Genomic DNA, 17,736 nt, shown 5'->3' on the forward strand with positions numbered 1-17,736 from the left:
TCCTACGTCGACTATTTTTGGCCAGGGACACGACGTTGCCGTCGGACCAATGTTTGCTGGGAATGTTCAAAAAAGGTTCAAATGTCCGTCTCAATGCAGCTTCAAAGTCTAGACACGATCCCAGTCGAGAAATAAGGGTCTTATCTAGCGAAACGATCGGTCATTTTCTAAAAAAAATAAAAAAAATATATATCTATATATATATATATATACACTTTTCCACAAATGCTTTTTTATTTTATTTTATTGAGGTGTAAAATTTACAACAATAACTGGCTTAGTCAGAATACACAAAAATATCATTGCTAACAGGAAACGGAGCAAGTAAAATAATATACAACTTAGGAAGAGGAAATTAAACGAAAGTAAAAAATAAATACAAAAATCAATAAACAAAATTACAAAGGAAAATAAAACAGTTAAGGGGCTTCAATTAATTTTAAGGCATCAATAAGATTAAGTTTTAGATAAGATAAGAAGATAAGATTGAAGTTTTTTTGCTGTTTTCTTCTTCATGAACAACAAGGACTTGTAGTACAATGCAAACCCACAAATGCTTGTTGTGTATAATCTCTGAGATGTGCTATGCATTGCATCATTACGTTGGAAAGGTCACGCGTCGTCATCTATCTAAGTTATCTGTCTGTGTACTCCAGTTCATAAAGGTAGGGAAGGGCGAAAAATTTCATCTCATTTTCTCCTCCAACTTCAAAATCGTCCAACATCTTTGTTTTAATTTATCATTATTATTATTATTATTATTATTATTATTATTATTAATATTATTATTAATATTATTATTATTATTATTATTTTGTTCGTGACCTTTCCAACGTGATGACGTAATGCGTGACGCATCTCAGAGATGGTACAAGACAGACATTTGTGGTTAAAAAGTGTATGTATATATATAAAAATATACATTTTTTTTGAAAATGACAGATCGTTTCGCTAGATAAGACCAAGGGGCAACCTCCCCGTCTCTCTCTTGAAACCAACACGGAAGTGAGTTAAACTGCAATTCATTGACTAACCACTTGAGGCTGTTGTCAAAAGGGAGTCAAATCTGTATCTCCCCCATGTTAAAATGCCAAATTTTACAGCAGAAAAAAACGTGTTTACAGCCTGGTGTCTGTATGTGGCTTTGGTCTATACAGCTAATTTTGCCCTTCATGACAACTGTGAGGGGGGTGAATTTTTTTATAACTCATCCGTTTAGTTGATTAATATTTAGAGTTCTGCATAATTAAGGGTGTGGCGTGGCCACTTGAGTGACAGGTGGATTGCCGCTGATGTCAATGCTAGCCGTTTGTCTGCTGTTAGCCGTCACTTCACCTCAGCAAATGTTAGCTGCTGAACTTGCCATCTCTGCAGTGTTTGTGCTTTTTTCGGGATTATTTCATACAATTTAATACACCCATTACTTCGCCCACGGCTTAGGATTCCGTCGTTGTCGTCGAGTATCGTTCGAGAGAACAACCAGCGCTCTATTCAGTTGTTTTCCTCTGTGAACATGCACTAATGGATGTCTGACAATTTCGTTGCTTTTTGGAGTTTTCAGATTTAAAAACGTCAATAAAGGCTCGTTTGTTCTGCTCTCACGGAACAGATAGATTATAATATGCTTATGTACCGTCAGGTGAAATCCAGCAGGTGTCGGCGCTTTCTCCGTCCATGCTATAAATGCACATGAATGAGTGCGGATTTTCTAGAGCATTTACTTGAACTTCATAGGCAGTATATCTATGATTTAACCCATTTGAGAGGCGGCCAAAATCAGAATTTAAAATGTACTGAATAAGCTCTCCACGAACTTGACGAGCGATGCCGCGCTGACGGAAGAGTGACTGACATGTATGCACAAATCACTGTCACACACACACACACACACACTCAAGAGTAATATTAAGTTACTGCATAATACATTTTCAACTAGCAGAATAGTACAGAATCACGATACACAGTCTCACTTGTAGCCATGTCTTTTAACTATTATAATATTTAGAAGGGCAAAAATAGGAACTTTTAATTGGTTTTACATCATCAACTGTCACTTTAGCGCGAGGCCCTGTGCAGTCGCAGACTTGGTACTGTAAGTAGCATAGCGTTATAGCATTACCTCCCCAGCCTGAGCTAACCAGAGACAGTATATGAGCTAACTCGATCACGTCGTGCTAGGCGGGCGTGATTTCAGATAGCCAGGCTCCTGAGCTCCACTCACGCCCGCCTCTTTGCCCATTTTCTGTTTTCCGGGAGTGACGCGAGGCCAAGATGGCGACGGCCGGCTCCGCCCACTTTAGGCTTCAAAAACGGTCTTCAGAAACCTACGGGTGACGTCACGGACACTACGTCCATATTTTTTTACAGTCTATGGATAAGACCCTTATTTCTCGACTGGGATCGTGTCGAGACTTTGAAGCTGCATTGAGACGGACATTTGAACCTTCTTTGAACATTGGTATAGTTGGTTGCCATTGAAGTCCATTCTGTGTAGAAAAATCCTGAAATGTTTTCCTCAAAAACCTTAATTTCTTTTCAACTGAAGAAAGAAAGACATGGATATCTTGGATGACATCGGGTTGAGTAAATTATCAGCAAAAAATGTTTTGAAAGTGAACTAATCCTTTAACTAGCATGACGGATGCAGAGCCCCCTTACGCGTCAAAACAGACTCAATTTTGATTCATTAATAATGACTAAATTCATTATTTATTTCAAAGCTAATTTTCCGGGATTTTGCTAACGATGAAAACCATTGTCACTATCAATTTGGTACTTTTTTCAGGTAGGTAGGCTATTTATTTAATCAGCGGATTATTGTTGTTTACTGAAAAAATGTACTGTCAGTTTATTCCTCATTATTCTAATACAGTGGTTCTGATTTGCAGCTCTGGTTGTTGCTGGGTCGAAGTTCGAGGCGATCAATGGACAGAATGTTACAATATACTTCGACATCGATGAAGTGGAGAAAGCAGATGAAGTGAAGATTTCTTTTAAAGAAGACAAGAAGGAATATGCTGTAGTTATTGCACAGAAGCCTTGGGTCTATGATGATCCTCCAGAACCTGGAGTTTCACTGATAGTTGGAAAAGGACGTTTGTCTGTAATCATTCAGAATGTGGACATCTCCAGATCAGGACTCTATAAAGCAGAAGCCTACACTGGAAAGAAAGTGTGTGAGGTGACTGCTACACTTGTGGTCAACAGTGAGTATATTACTATAATAAATAATGTAATGTCCCAGAATCAGGATTATGATAAAAAAAAAAAAAAAAAATGATCATGATTGTGCTCATAAAGTTGTAAAAATTAAGTTGATGTTATTCCTACTTGAGCTAGAATGACTTGCACATTTCTAAGCATTTTATTAGCTGTTTTCATTTAAAGGGGGTCATCGGATGCAAAATTCACTTTTACATGGTGTTGTTTGCATATAAATGTGTCTTTGCAGTGTGTGGACACAACCACCATGCAATGAAAAAAATCCATTCACTCCTCTTTTTTAATCCTCAAAAAGTCTAAACACTCAATCAAGCCATTGGATTTTCTGAGCACTATGATGTCATAATGCTCATGCTCCGCCCACGACCACTGTCCCATATTAGCATATTTCTGTCCTCAGCCATTCAACACCCCCCTTGGAAGAGAGGGGTGGGGTGAGAGTTGCTCATTATCATTTAAAGAGACATGCACTGAAACGGGTCGCTGTGAACAAGAGTATATTACAAAGTATATTACAGACTTTACATGAACACCCTAAAGAATCATACCAACTTGTGGAAAATGGGCATCCGATGACCCCTTTAAAGAAATGAAATAAATATTTTAGTTGTTTTAATTACACCGTAATATTATGATTTAAAACTGCAGAAACTGAATACTTTTTGCAAAATCATCAGTTGAAAACTGTTATGAGTGATGACATCTATGCATGATGTAAATAATCAGATGTGATGCATCGTTTGATCCACAGCATACACTCCATGATTTATTCAATTATTTATTTGGAATAGAAGAAAACTATTACTTGCATAATTTCTTGAATAATTTGTTGAATGTTGTGCAAAATATACAGATCCTTCATAGACTTAATAGAAAGATCAAATGCTTGTCTGATAATTTGGCAGATGGTGAGGCATTTGTGGTTCTTGGATTAAGAGTTGAGTCAATGACTATCTTTTATCTTTTCTTGTTCCTGCTGTCTCTTACAGAAGCTCCAGTTTCCTCCAGCCCAGCACCTCTCAGCTCCTCTGACCTATGCTGGCTTTATGCTTTAATTCCTCTGGTTATTGTCGTCTCGGGAGTTGTTGGCAAGTATTACTTACATTTATTCTTTTATCAATGGATATGAGCATTACTGCGGTTCTAATAATCTGAGTCTGTATTCACCAAAATCTTAAAAATGAGTGGCATTTCGCCGCTCATGCAGTTGTAACTTTTAACTTTAATGTGCTATTTCTATTTAATTTTAATCCGTTATTTCCTCTGCTTTAATCAATCCACTCTTCTTTAATCAGCAACACTGTTTGTTTCACAAACACATCAATCTCTTTCTGTGAAACCTGTAAACCACATTCAACCACATTAACTATATAGCGACACTAACAACTCTATAGTGACCCTGACTCTGTAGCGACACTAACAACTCTATAGCGACCCTGACTCTGTAGCGACACTAACAACTCTATAGCGACCCTGACTCTATAGCGACACTAACAACTCTATAGCGACCCTGACTCTGTAGCGACACTAACAACTCTATAGCGACCCTGACTCTGTAGCGACACTAACAACTCTATAGCGACCCTGACTCTGTAGCGACACTAACAACTCTATAGCGACCCTGACTCTGTAGCGACACTAACAACTCTATAGCGACCCTGACTCTATAGCGACACTAACAACTCTATAGCGACCCTGACTCTGTAGCGACACTAACAACTCTATAGCGACCCTGACTCTGTAGCGACACTAACAACTCTATAGCGACCTTGACTCTGTAGCGACACTAACAACTCTATAGCGACCCTGACTCTGTAGCGACACTAACAACTCTATAGCGACCCTGACTCTGTAGCGACACTAACAACTCTATAGCGACCCTGACTCTGTAGCGACACTAACAACTCTATAGCGACCCTGACTCTGTAGCGACACTAACAACTCTATAGCGACCTTGACTCTGTAGCGACACTAACAACTCTATAGCGACCCTGACTCTATAGCGACACTGATGACCCTGACTCTATAGCGACACTGACTCTATAGCAACACTAACAACTCTATTGCGACACTGACTCTATAGCGACACTGATGACCCTGACTCTATAGCGACACTGACTCTATAGCAACACTAACAACTCTATAGCGACACTGACTCTATAGCGACACTGATGACCCTGACTCTATAGCGACACTGACTCTATAGCAACACTAACAACTCTATAGCGACACTGACTCTATAGCGACACTAGCCGCATTTCCATTACCCTTCAAATTGCGCAAACTGAAATTGCGAATTGAAAATACGCCCAATGGAAACACGTAAATTTCGCAAAAACTCCCATTTATCGCAAAGAAGTTTTTACGCTCGCATGAGGGGGTTTTTCAGGCAATTCGAAAAATAAATATTTTGCAAAACTGCAATGGAAACAGTTTTTGCGCATTTACAGTCACCTGACGAAGATGATGCGGTGTGTTTGGACAGAATACGAGACAGAGTTCTTTATTAAATTCATAAAAGACAAAAGAATTACAGAAATACTGGATTCTAAACCTCAAAGAAATGCCACAATCAAGGCCTCGAAGCAGATACGAGGGAGAAACACCTAGAAACACCTCATATGAGCCGCTCACAAGTATAGGCTAAGGGTTGTTCCTTACCATTAATGATTGGAAAACACACATACGTCTCCATTGATTAATAATAATGGCCAGTGCGGTGGCTGGGATATACATAAACCTACCAACGTGCGTTGCCATGATTTTTGGAATGACTTATCGCGAGAGGAAAAAATGAAGTCATTTCGCAATCGTTTTTTTGTCGACATTTAGAATAGGCCTATATTATTATCAACTACAGGCTATCAATTGCCACTTACATTAAATTAAATTAAATTAGAATCATTCTCACGTTTTCTGTGATTCCCTAGTTATTTTTATATTTTTATATTGATGTTTTAATCAGGCCGTTTGTCCAGTTGGGCAAGTGAAATTCTCTTTCACTTGTCCCTTCAAAAAAATAAACACGTGTCCCAGACAAGCGTTATTGTCGAGCACTGATATGTTTTGGTTTTCCCTGAAGAGAATTACATTGTTAAAAAAAAAGAAAGTAAAAGATTGATGCACGTTCATTGCGTTTTACCGTGATGAGAGTTCTTTGTCTTTATTAAACAACAAATTATAATGATTTATCTGTCATCCACCCTCGATTAATTGGAATGTTTTTTTTTGTTTTTTTTGGCCCGTCCGACCCATGGATTATGATCCGCACAGCACTATCTATCGGCAAACTATATGGTTTGAGAATGGACACAGGCCGGGAACCCGCAACAGAACCGTCACGGTGGAAAAAGTGTATCTGAGCTTCATTTTAGTTCACCCAAAAATGTAAATGCTGTCAGTAATTACTCGCCCTCATGTTGTTCCAACCCCATAAGACCTTCATTCATCTTCACAATACAAATTGAGATATTTTTGAGTCACTATTGGCCAACATCACACACAGCCTACGTTCTGACGTACAACCCAGAAGCGCTGCGCTGTTACACTACGTCAACTCACTCAGACCCACACAGAAGAATATGATGCCATTAAAAAATCATGTTTTTATTTTCAAATAGTTAAAAATATAATAGTAAAACATAAGTTACAATAGTTTTTGCTATGGTACCAAAATTGGTACAGAGAACCGTGAAATTTGACTGGAATTGGTACGGAGTCTGACTATTGAAATTTTGGTCCATTGAATGTGAAACGTAGAGCTTTCTAAGCCTCTCTAGTTTTCTTTTTATAAGAGGCTTAATAATAGCCAGCTTGTAAGTTTTCGGTATGTATCCTAATGACAATGATGAATTAATAATATTAAGAAGAGGATCTATGATTCTTTCAGTATCTGGTCTTTGGTATAGGGTCTAACATTTTTGATGTATTTGCATAATTAATTCTGAAAACTAAAACAAACAAACAAAAAACAGCACTCAAGTTAAATAAGTTCAATTTTTAAAAAAACGCATCTCTAGACCATGCGTCCTGTGAACCAGCCCTTACTCCTGTTTATTATTGTGAAGATGCTTTGAAACAATTTCTATTGTATACAGCTCTATAAAAATAAAGGTGACTTGACTAACATACATGTTTTTGATTTAGATGATTTAACAAGTTTAGACAGTGAATGGAATTGTTCCACTAGAGATCTACAGTGCAGAATGGCAGATGTTCCTGCATGGTTTTCCCCATTGTTTTCAACTGTGTAAACGGCACCTTTTATTTGGTTTACATTGTGTTTTTGTGTTGACTTGCAGAAGAGTAACTCAGCGGATGATGAAGAAGAAACTCCTGCTGTCTCCAGGTATGAAGATCTTCACTTCTCTGTTGTCTTTTGTTGCATCACATGACTTTTTCCATAAAGGATATTTAACAACTGCCATGTTGTGCCTCACTAAGGACAGTTTTCTGTTGTCTTCTTTACAGATCCAGTGTCTCCACAAAAAACAACAATAGAGAACGGTTGTGAACATGAACGGTTGTGGAGAAAATGCTGAAGCTCTTCTTGCGTCTTAAAACACTTTTTAACCTCGTTCAAACTGTCAGTCCAAATCCAATTTCTGTGCATATCCAATCATGTTTAGTAAGTGTGAACTGTAAACAAAAAAATCACATGAAATATTATTTTAACAAATCTGGTTTAATTTGAAAAAGATCAGTCTGGTGCCCTCTGATAGACGACTGCTTTCAAACACTTACATATTTTTTGTGTGTTTTTGCAGCGTTTTAGCGATTCATGCCTGTTTGTTTAGTGTGTGAATGCAATTGCCAATGATAAGTATTTAAGTTATTCAGAATTGGCTTTAATCATGAGCTCTGCACGCTTGTTATAAGTTAACCAACAAACACTATGTAAATAAGAGATTGGATTATAACAGTTTTCACTCTGTTATATATAGTTTTCCCTCAGTCTGCAGCTGAACTGAAGTGACATGAGCTTTATTGATTATAAAGGCTGTGCTCTTTGCTTGTTTTCTGTATATAACCCATTCATAATTTAAAGTTTTATTTTTTATGCTGATACAAACTGCTAATTTTCTGTAGTGACTGACAACCAAATTGAATTGCAGGCTTGACATAGTGATAACCATATCGATGAACTGGACTAAAAACCCAGATGTGTTTAAATCGATCTGTGCATTAAGTGTTTCAGTGTAAGTGCTATAGACCTTCTGTTTGTTCTGTTACTGTAATGTGTTACTTTGATTTTCATTTTATTACTAACTTTTCTTTAGTTTATCGCAGTGTTTATTAACTGAACCGTATTTGAAGGCTACATACTAAAGTTTTAATCGTATTTATTTATAGTCATCTATAGTATTTAAATTAACTAATTTATTGTCAAAAGTGTTTTTGCAATGGTACCAAAATTGGTTGAGAACTGTGAAATTTGACTGTTATTGGTACCGAATACTGACATTTTTGTGCCATGATCTCCCTTATTGCGATCATATTTCAGTCGGATGCAGTCCTCAAGCTCAAATGAATGTAGCCGATGAACCTGAACTGTCAGATGCAGCTTCTTCTTCAGCACAACTATCCTTAAATTGAAGAACTCTGTCTTTTTAAACCCCAGTGCCTCGTAGAGTCAGACTGTAGCTAGAGATCTTCCCAAGTGCTTTCTGCTTTTGTGTGCAATATGAAGTGATCAGTGAATATGCTGTGGTCATATATGCTGTCTGTTGATCAGATGATACTGTATGAAAGGAGATTCAATGTCTATCGCTTTATTTCCAGAATAAATATATCTTTTTGTAACCCTTTTCCACAGCGTTGACTGGTGTTTTCTGTCTGGTTAAACTTCACTGCTTAAGTAATCTATCATAAATGTTAAATGATACACATTCATTTATTTAGTGTACAGTTTAATATGACCACATTTATTGATGCAATACAAATTTGTTTTAAATTTAAAAGTATATGTGGAGGAAAAAATCAGACTTGAAGTAATACAGATTGAATTTGTATTTGAACTTGTAAGCTGGTATTGATGTTAAAGGGGGGGTGAAATGCTATTTCATGCATACTGAGTTTTTTACACTGTTAAAGAGTTGGATTCCCATGCTAAACATGGACAAAGTTTCAAAAATTAAATTGTACGTTTGAAGGAGTATTTCTGTGCCAAAAATTGTCCTTCCGGTTTGTCACAAGTTTCGGAAAGTTTTTTTCGAGTATGGCTCTGTCTTACGTAAGATAGGGCGGAATTTCCTTATATGGGTCCTAAGGGCACTTGTGCCGGAAAGCCGCGGGCGCGCGCGCATCCGTAGACCAGAGCAAGAGAGCGAAAGCAGTACCTCATCAAAGCGCTCTGCTCGGCTTTAGGGAAGTCAATGTCACCAAAGAAGTGTGTTTTTGGTTGCCAGGGCAAGACAACCCTGCACAGATTCCCAAAGAACCCAGCGTTAAGGGACCAGTGGATGGAGTTTGTTTTTCCAGAGCATCAACGGAGTTGTGTAAAGACTGTTTGTTCCCTGCATTTCGACGATGATTGTTTTATAAACAAAGCCCAGATCTACGGATTTGCAGATCGTCTAATGCTTAAGGATCGAGCAGTCACAATGATAAAGGTTCGCGGTCTTGCGTTGGAACCGGGCGGTGAGTAAAACTGCTTCAAATGTCTCTGTGTGTTGTTAGCTATCGGCGCGTCATCACAGCTTTAGCTTCGCCCACACGGCCCGCCTTCAGCCGCTCGTTTTTTTCCGGAAAGACTCGGTACAGCCTATCTTTCTTTTATAAATATAATAAAACTAAAGACTTTTTGGAGATATGAAGGATGCAATACTACTCTATAGGTACTCAAGATTAACAGGAGATTGAGTGAAAATGAGCATTTCACCCCCCCTTTAATAATCTGTATTTTTTATTGTTTTAAGAAGTACAGAACAGATTTGACCATGTTGTTGAGATTGCAGGTTTGATGAACAAAAGCTTCTACAGCAGATCTTCAGTCAGATCAGTACATCATGATTTATGTTAGGATATGCGCACTTGCAGTCTTTATTAAAGAAGGGAAAATAATTAGTGTGAATTTAGTTATTTGGCCAAAACAGCCCAACTACCCGATGTGAATAATGGAGTACACTCTAGAGAATTAGCTGTCTCTGGCGTTGTGAATAGCTAACACATATTTAGCAGCTATACTATTATCTTCTCCGAGTAAGAAGGATATTTTTCAGTGTCACTCAGTTCAAAGAATGATGGAATCAAGGTTTCAAATCTGGGCAGAAAAGTTTCTCTTAATTTTGAATATTTCGAACAGATGAGCAGAAAGTGTTCCTCATCCTCTATGTGCTGTAGATCAGTGTCTACAGATCCTCTCTCTCTCTATCTGTCCATGTTTGTCTACGTCTTGCTCTCTCTATCTCTTGATCGTGGTCACTTAATCTGTATTTGGAGAGCATTTGTCTTTCTTAAAATTGTTTAATAGATAGATAACTGTCCAATTTAGCAGTTCTATTGAGGGTCGAGTAACATTGGAGAATATTTCGTAGGTAAAAATGTGCTTCTCACTCTCACTCTCTCTCTCTCTCTCTCGATCGCGGTAATGCTCGAAACGGGTAAGAAACAGTGAGTGACAGTAAGTAGCCTGACAACGAACATCGGATTGAACATTTCAGAACGACCGATCGGTCTGTGTGCACAGTTTCAGTTTCCACTTTCCAGCTATGCTGTGCAAGCGCCGCCTGCTGCGCCGGTTCAAGTCGAACAAGCCTACGCTGCCATTGGCTGTGAGGAGATGTCATCAGCTGTATAAGGACCAATGGGCTGCCGCATCTGGCTAAAGCCGTGGGAAGTGTGGGAAACTTGACGTCGATGCGGCTCAGCTGCGTGCGCGGACGGTGTTCGGCTGTGTGCTCGGTGGTTGAGTTGAGGCTTTGACAGCGTTCCGTGCTTTAAGCGAGCCGCCATTTCTTCATCGAACTGGACATTACATAGATTTAACTCAATTAATAGAATTCGACAAATGATCAGTGTAGGACAGCAACACTCTGCTGCAAAACTCACGAGAAGAAGAAAAGAGAGCCGCTGACCTGTTAGCGCTGCTTAACTAAAGCAGAGAATGTCTAATATGGCGAGAAGTTTCACTCTCACTACACTTCCGGCTTCTGAACTGGTTGCAGTTCCACTCTGATTCCACATGAGGGCGCTCACAGGACGAGTGCAGAATGAATGGAGGTCAATGGCGGTATACCCCTCAAAATCCACTTTTCTCAGGATATAATTTTTTGTCTAGTAATTTGAATGTTGTATTCGAAAGAAGATGCAAAGAAACTACACACTGCTGGGTGTTAGATTTTTTAGAGTCACTTATTTGCTTTAAAAAGTCTTTCAAAATGTCAATAGCAGAATGCTAGCGTGTTATGGGCAACAACAACTCAACCTGTAAGAAATCAAAACGACATAAGTACTCGTTCATTCAACTTTCGACCTAAAACCCATGTTGAACTTGCAAAACCTACAATCAGATCTGAGATTTCTCAACGGCGATCGGGTGAAAGAGACAAATTTAGCCGTCTAGCTCCATAGACTCCCATTCATTCTGCACTCATGGCGATCGCCCCCAGTGGAACTCTGGTGGTACTACAACCAAAATTCGGTACAATAGGACTTAATAGGGAGTGGGCAGGCTCTCCGTAGACGGGCTCTGACTAAAGACTGTCCCGGAGCCCCTAAAGTTACGCGTCAAAACAGACTCAGTTCTTCTGCCGCATTTCGAAGCTAATTTTCCGGAATTTTGCCAACGATGAAAACCATTGTCACTCTCAGTTTGGTACTTTTTTCAGGTAGGTAGACTGTTCATTTAATCGGCGGATTTTTGTTGTTTACGGAGCAAAAGGTGGGATTTATAAAGAAAAACTTGACGGGAAAATTTTAAACCAATGTAGAGTATGAGAAGTAAATTTGTAAAATTTCAGTTTATCCAGCAACAATTTATAATCCAGTACATCAAAAGATGAGCTAAAAACAATACTGCTCCTACGTTATTGTCATCAATCTATGCTCTCTCAATATCAATGCTAAAAATTAGAGAATATTAATCTTAATGCTTATTGTGATGCAAGATTTTTCAGGTGTTATCTGAAACCTTATTCTCTGTTGGGCATCGTAACTATTAGTTTGTGTAGTGCTACACTTTGTGTGTTCTCTGCTTTCCATCTTCATTTTGGAGTAAAGACGTGTTTAAAGGGGAAGTTTTTTTCTCTCTCCTCTCCAACCTTTACTTTCCCGTAGGTTAGCTTTACCTGCCTATCCACCATTCAGTCGGTATTTTTTTTTTTTCGTTCTCTTTTAAAGATCGAATAGGGGGGCCCCATACATACCTTTGCCTTGGGCCCCCAATTTGCTAAATCCGCCACTGAATACACATTACATGTAACACACGAAGTAACAAGTTAAAATCATTCGACTAGAAACTGTAGATGTAGACTGTCACACAAAGAATGTATAGTATAACGTTACTAAAAGCAGCCCTAAATAGTCTCACTACATTTTGTTACATGTTCAAAGTAAACACGTTCTCTATATCTATCTTTGACGATAATAGTGTTAGCTTTCTATCCCAAATGCAGTTTAGCCTGCTAGCCTACACAGCACAGGACTACCCTTGTGAAAAAAAAAGCACTTTAGTGTACTTTTATAAAGTGTACTTATTATACAAATAATATACTTTAAATGTATACACTTAAGTGTAACTCAAATGCAATGTTTTCACCGGTCTGAATGCACATTAAGTATAATTGATTTGAAATATATCACATATTAAGTTGAAATAAAATGCAATAAGTTGTCATTAAGAGTGATTTTTTGGTACCACTTAAGTGGGACTTTAATACAACTTTATATTTACTTTCATAATTGCTTCTAATGTCTTTAAAATTGATTTAAAGTGCACTGACAAGCAATTAATGTGAACTAAAATGTACTTTAATGTCAGTTAACAATACACTTAAGTGTGAATTAAATGTAATGTTTTCACCACTTAAATGCATTTTATTTGTATTTAATTTCAAATGTATCACAAATTAAGTTCATATTAAATGCAATTAGTTGAACTTTTGAATGCTTTTTTTAAACATAAATGGGACTTTAATACATATTTAATACGTACTTTCAGTGTATTTAAAATATAGTTAAAGTATAGTTTAATGAACTGACAAGCAATTCATGTGAACTAAAATATACTTTAATGTCAGTTAACAATACACTTAAATGTGAATTAAGTGTAATGTTTTCGACAAACGTATTGCATGTAATTGATTTCAAATGTATCACAGATTAAGCTCAAATGAAATGAAATTAGTTGAAATTAAGAGTGCTTTTTTGGAACAACTTAAGTGGGACTTTAATACATTTTTATTTGAACTTTGAAATATGATAAAAGTGTACTTCCAAATATACTGACAAGCAATTAATGTGAACTAAAATATACTTTAATGTAATATACATGTACACTATTATATAATTAAATACATTTGTAATTAAAAAAAATTAATAGTTGCAATTTATTTCAAATTTGAATAAAAAAAAATCTTAACCTAGTTACAATCAACACAAATTCAATTTAAAACCCTCTACGTACATTTACTGACAAAATCTCTAAAATAAATACATAAAAACCTTTGTTGATGCACAAAAAACCCCCAAAGAAACACTATACATAAACAGTTACAACACCTTAAAGGGATAGTTCACTTTAAAATGAAAATTCTGTCTTCATACTCGCCCTCAAGTTGTTTCAAACCTGTATGAATTTATTTCTTCTGCTGAACACAAAAGATGATATTTCGAAGAATGTCAGTAACCAACCAGTTAACTGGAACCATTGACTTCCATAGTAGGAAAAAAAATACTATGGAAGTCAATGGGACCAGTTAAACCAGAAGGAAAACATTTGTTTATAAAACAGATCCAGTCCATTATTATATTTGTCTCAAATGAATGAAATTGATAGATATACAGTTGTGCTTTTAAATTTTATATACACCTTGCAGTATCAGCAAAATGTTAATAATTTTAGCAATAAGAGGGATCACAAAAATGTATGTTCTCTTTTTATTTAGTACTACCCTGATGAAGCAGTTTATTCTGCAAAGCGTATACGTAAACTTTTGACTGCTAACTGTTGATGAATGTGTGATGAATTACCTCAGTCATCATCAGGGTCACATCGTAGTGCTGGGCAAGGTTCCTTCTATTTCCCACAAACACCAGGATTCCACTGACCACACCATCTTCACTGACACTGGGCTTAAAGTGATTAAAAATAGAGAACATTTGTATTGCTACTTTACAGGGAAATGTAAATGTGGATAAGAGCAGGCTTCACTCGAGTATACTTGTCAACTTTAAGAGTGCTGGCCTAAATAATGATAATCATGAAAAGGGAGGGAGGCCGCACTATGCTTAAATATATTTTATTTTATTTTTATTTGCACAGACGCGTTTCGGCGCGTGCCTTCTTCAGTGTGCTTTACAGGGAATTAAACATAACTTATCAATTACACAAATATAGATAAATGACCCATGTAAACCCAAGACCCATTTGAGAAAGGTACTCAAATTGAGAAAGGTACTCTTGAATTTTAAGCTTGCCGCACATAGCTATCTTCATGAAGGATGTTCCTGTAGGCTATTTACCATGGTTGACACTGCTGCAGCCTTCTTCCTTTGGTTTGTTACCTGTATCTATCTATCTATCTGTCACATAAATTGGTTGTCTGGGAGGGTAATGGTTTGTAAAAGTTAAAAAATGATATCTCTTTAAAAAAAAAATAAACATATTTAATTCTTTTTAAAATTGACTTTTGCAAATAACCTTTGTTAAATTTATAGAAGTATTTGTTAATATTAATGGACCAGAGCTTAAATAGTTTTATTTTTTAATAGCCCCCCTTATATAATGGTAGGGGAAACACTGAATAATGAACACTATAACCTTGTAAATGGAGTCAATTTGAATCGAATTAAACGCATTTCACAATCACCTCGTGTTACAGCGTTAACGAAATGGCGGACAGTCTGCATATCAACATATTCACAACCTCGCACACAGCTCCTAACAGCGCATTTTTCAAACTCTAGTGAAGTAGTGCGTCATCATGACGTAGTATTTCCGGCGCATGCGCATTAAACAACATGTTCGTATATTTCATGCATAGACTGTATATAAAAGGGTTATTTATTTCAGCTTTTCTGTTTAAGTTGAAGTTGTTCTAACTCATTGTGTTGTTAGACTCTGTAGTCTAAATTCACAAAACTTGACTATTTCACCTAACTAAAAATCAATATTTTTGTTCAGTGTAGTGTAGTCTGATTACAATTAAATGTGTGTTTAATTGACTAAACAACATAATGATATTGAAAGTATTCTGTTCACAGTTGTAAAGTACAACACATTACTATTATGCTAAGACTCCTCTCATAAATTACATTTTATTGTCAAATATTATGTATAAAACAGACAAAAATGTCAACAATATGTTGTACTTGATTATAATGTAAAAGCAAATGTATTGGAAAAATACATTTCAAGTGCATTAATGCACAACTATATATTATAGACTAAACGTATTTAAAATACATTAACAAATTATTTTTGGACAACACACCTGAGTTGTAATTAAAATCAATTATTTTCCATGTTTTCCATTAAAGTTCTTATTTTATTTAGTATATTAGTCAATACATCAAAATAAATGTCCTTTAATAACTTATAACTTTAACTTTAATAACTTTAAAACACTATAAAATCATAATTATTTAAGTAAAACTTAAGTAGACATTATTAAAAAGTGCATTTTTTAAAACATGCTCTTAAGTGTGTTTAGAAATATTATCATAGAAGTGTACTTTCTTTAAATTAAAATAATACAACAAGGTTTGTTTCTAATGGAATTTATTGATTGATAAAATTTAAATTAAATATCCCCAAAAATATCCCCAACTGAGCAAGCCAAAGGCAACAGTGGCAAGGAACCAAAAAACTCCATCAGGTGACCTAATGGAGAAAAAAAAACCTTGGGAGAACCCAGGCTCAGTCAGGGGCCAGTTCTCCTCTGGCGTTTATGAACTAGAGACCGGATTTAACTGTTAGATTAAAAATATTATATGAATGCCTGGCTGAAGAGATGCGTCTTTAATCTAGTTTTAAACTGGGAGAGCGAGTCTGAGCAACGAACAGTATCTGGAATACTATTCCAGAGTTTTGGAGCTAAATGTGAAAATGCTCTCCCTCCTTTGGATGATCTGGATATCCTAGGTATGACCAAAAGCCTCGAATTTAGTGATCTTAAAGAGTGCGATGGATTGTAGGGCGATAGAAGATCCGTTAAATAGACTGGAGCTAAGCCGTTTAGGGCTTTAAGTCAGTAGCAATACCTTGTAGTTAATACGGGACTTTATAGGTAACCAATGTAGTGATATTAAAATCGGTGTTATATGATCATATTTTCTTGATCTAGTAAGAACTCTAGCGGCTGCATTTTGGACTAACTGTAGCTTGTTTATTGAGGATGCAGGACAACCAGCTAATAAAGCATTACAGTAATCTAGTCTCGAGGTCATGAATGCATGAACTAACTTTTCTGCATCAGAAACTGATAGCATATTACGTAGCTTAGCAATGTTTCTAAGGTGGAAGAATGCTGTTTTTGTAACATATGAAATATGATTTTCAAAAGACAGGTTGCAATCTAATATAACACCCAGGTCTTTTACTGTAGAGGATAAAGTAACAGGGCATCCTACTATGTTAAAATTGTATTGTGAGAGGTTTTGTGGGTGGTTTTTTGAACCGATAAGTAGTACCTCTGTCTTGTCTGGATTTAATAAAAGAAAATTACGCGTCATCCAATCTTTTATATCTTTAACACACTCTGTCAGTTTGGATAATTTAGCGTTTTCATCCGGCCGTGATGAAATATATATTTGAGTGTCATCAGCATAACAATGGAAACTAATTCCATGTTTCCTTATAATATTTCCAAGTGGCAACATATATATTGAGAATAATAGAGGGCCTAACACAGATCCCTGCAGCACTCCATAGTTTACTGGAGTTATGATCGATTTTTCTCCATTTAAATAGACAAAATGATAGCGGTCAGATAAGTATGATCTGAACCAGCTTAATGCTTGTCCTTGAACACCAGTATAATTTTGTAGTCGATCTAAGAGTATTGTGTGATCTATAGTATCGAACGCAGCACTAAGATCAAGTAAAACTAATATTGAGATACAGCCTTGGTCAGAAGCTAAAAGTAAATCATTTGTGATTTTAACAAGCGCAGTTTCAGTGCTATGGTGCGGCCTGAATCCAGACTGAAACTTTTCATAGATGTCATTTTCGTGCAAGAAAGAGCCCAGTTGAGCGGACACAACTTTTTCTAATATTTTAGACATAAATGGAAGATTTGAAATTGGTCTATAATTTGCTAGGTTATTATGATCTAATTGTGGTTTCTTAATGAG

The 17,736-nt window shown here is 36.6% G+C and overlaps 1 long non-coding RNA gene across 1 annotated transcript; it reads left to right on the plus strand.

Moving 5' to 3' along the window:
• The first annotated feature begins 2,890 nt into the window (after positions 1–2,890).
• On the plus strand, positions 2,891–8,728 carry LOC307146185. Its single transcript, XR_013819063.1, has 4 exons — positions 2,891–3,206; positions 4,212–4,310; positions 7,524–7,570; positions 7,693–8,728. It is a non-coding gene; the product is annotated as an uncharacterized lncRNA (long non-coding RNA).
• The last annotated feature ends 9,008 nt before the right edge of the window (positions 8,729–17,736 follow it).

The sequence above is a fragment of the Squalius cephalus genome (assembly GCF_949319135.1).
Source record: "Squalius cephalus genome assembly, chromosome: 18".
NCBI classification, from domain to species: domain Eukaryota; kingdom Metazoa; phylum Chordata; class Actinopteri; order Cypriniformes; family Leuciscidae; genus Squalius; species Squalius cephalus.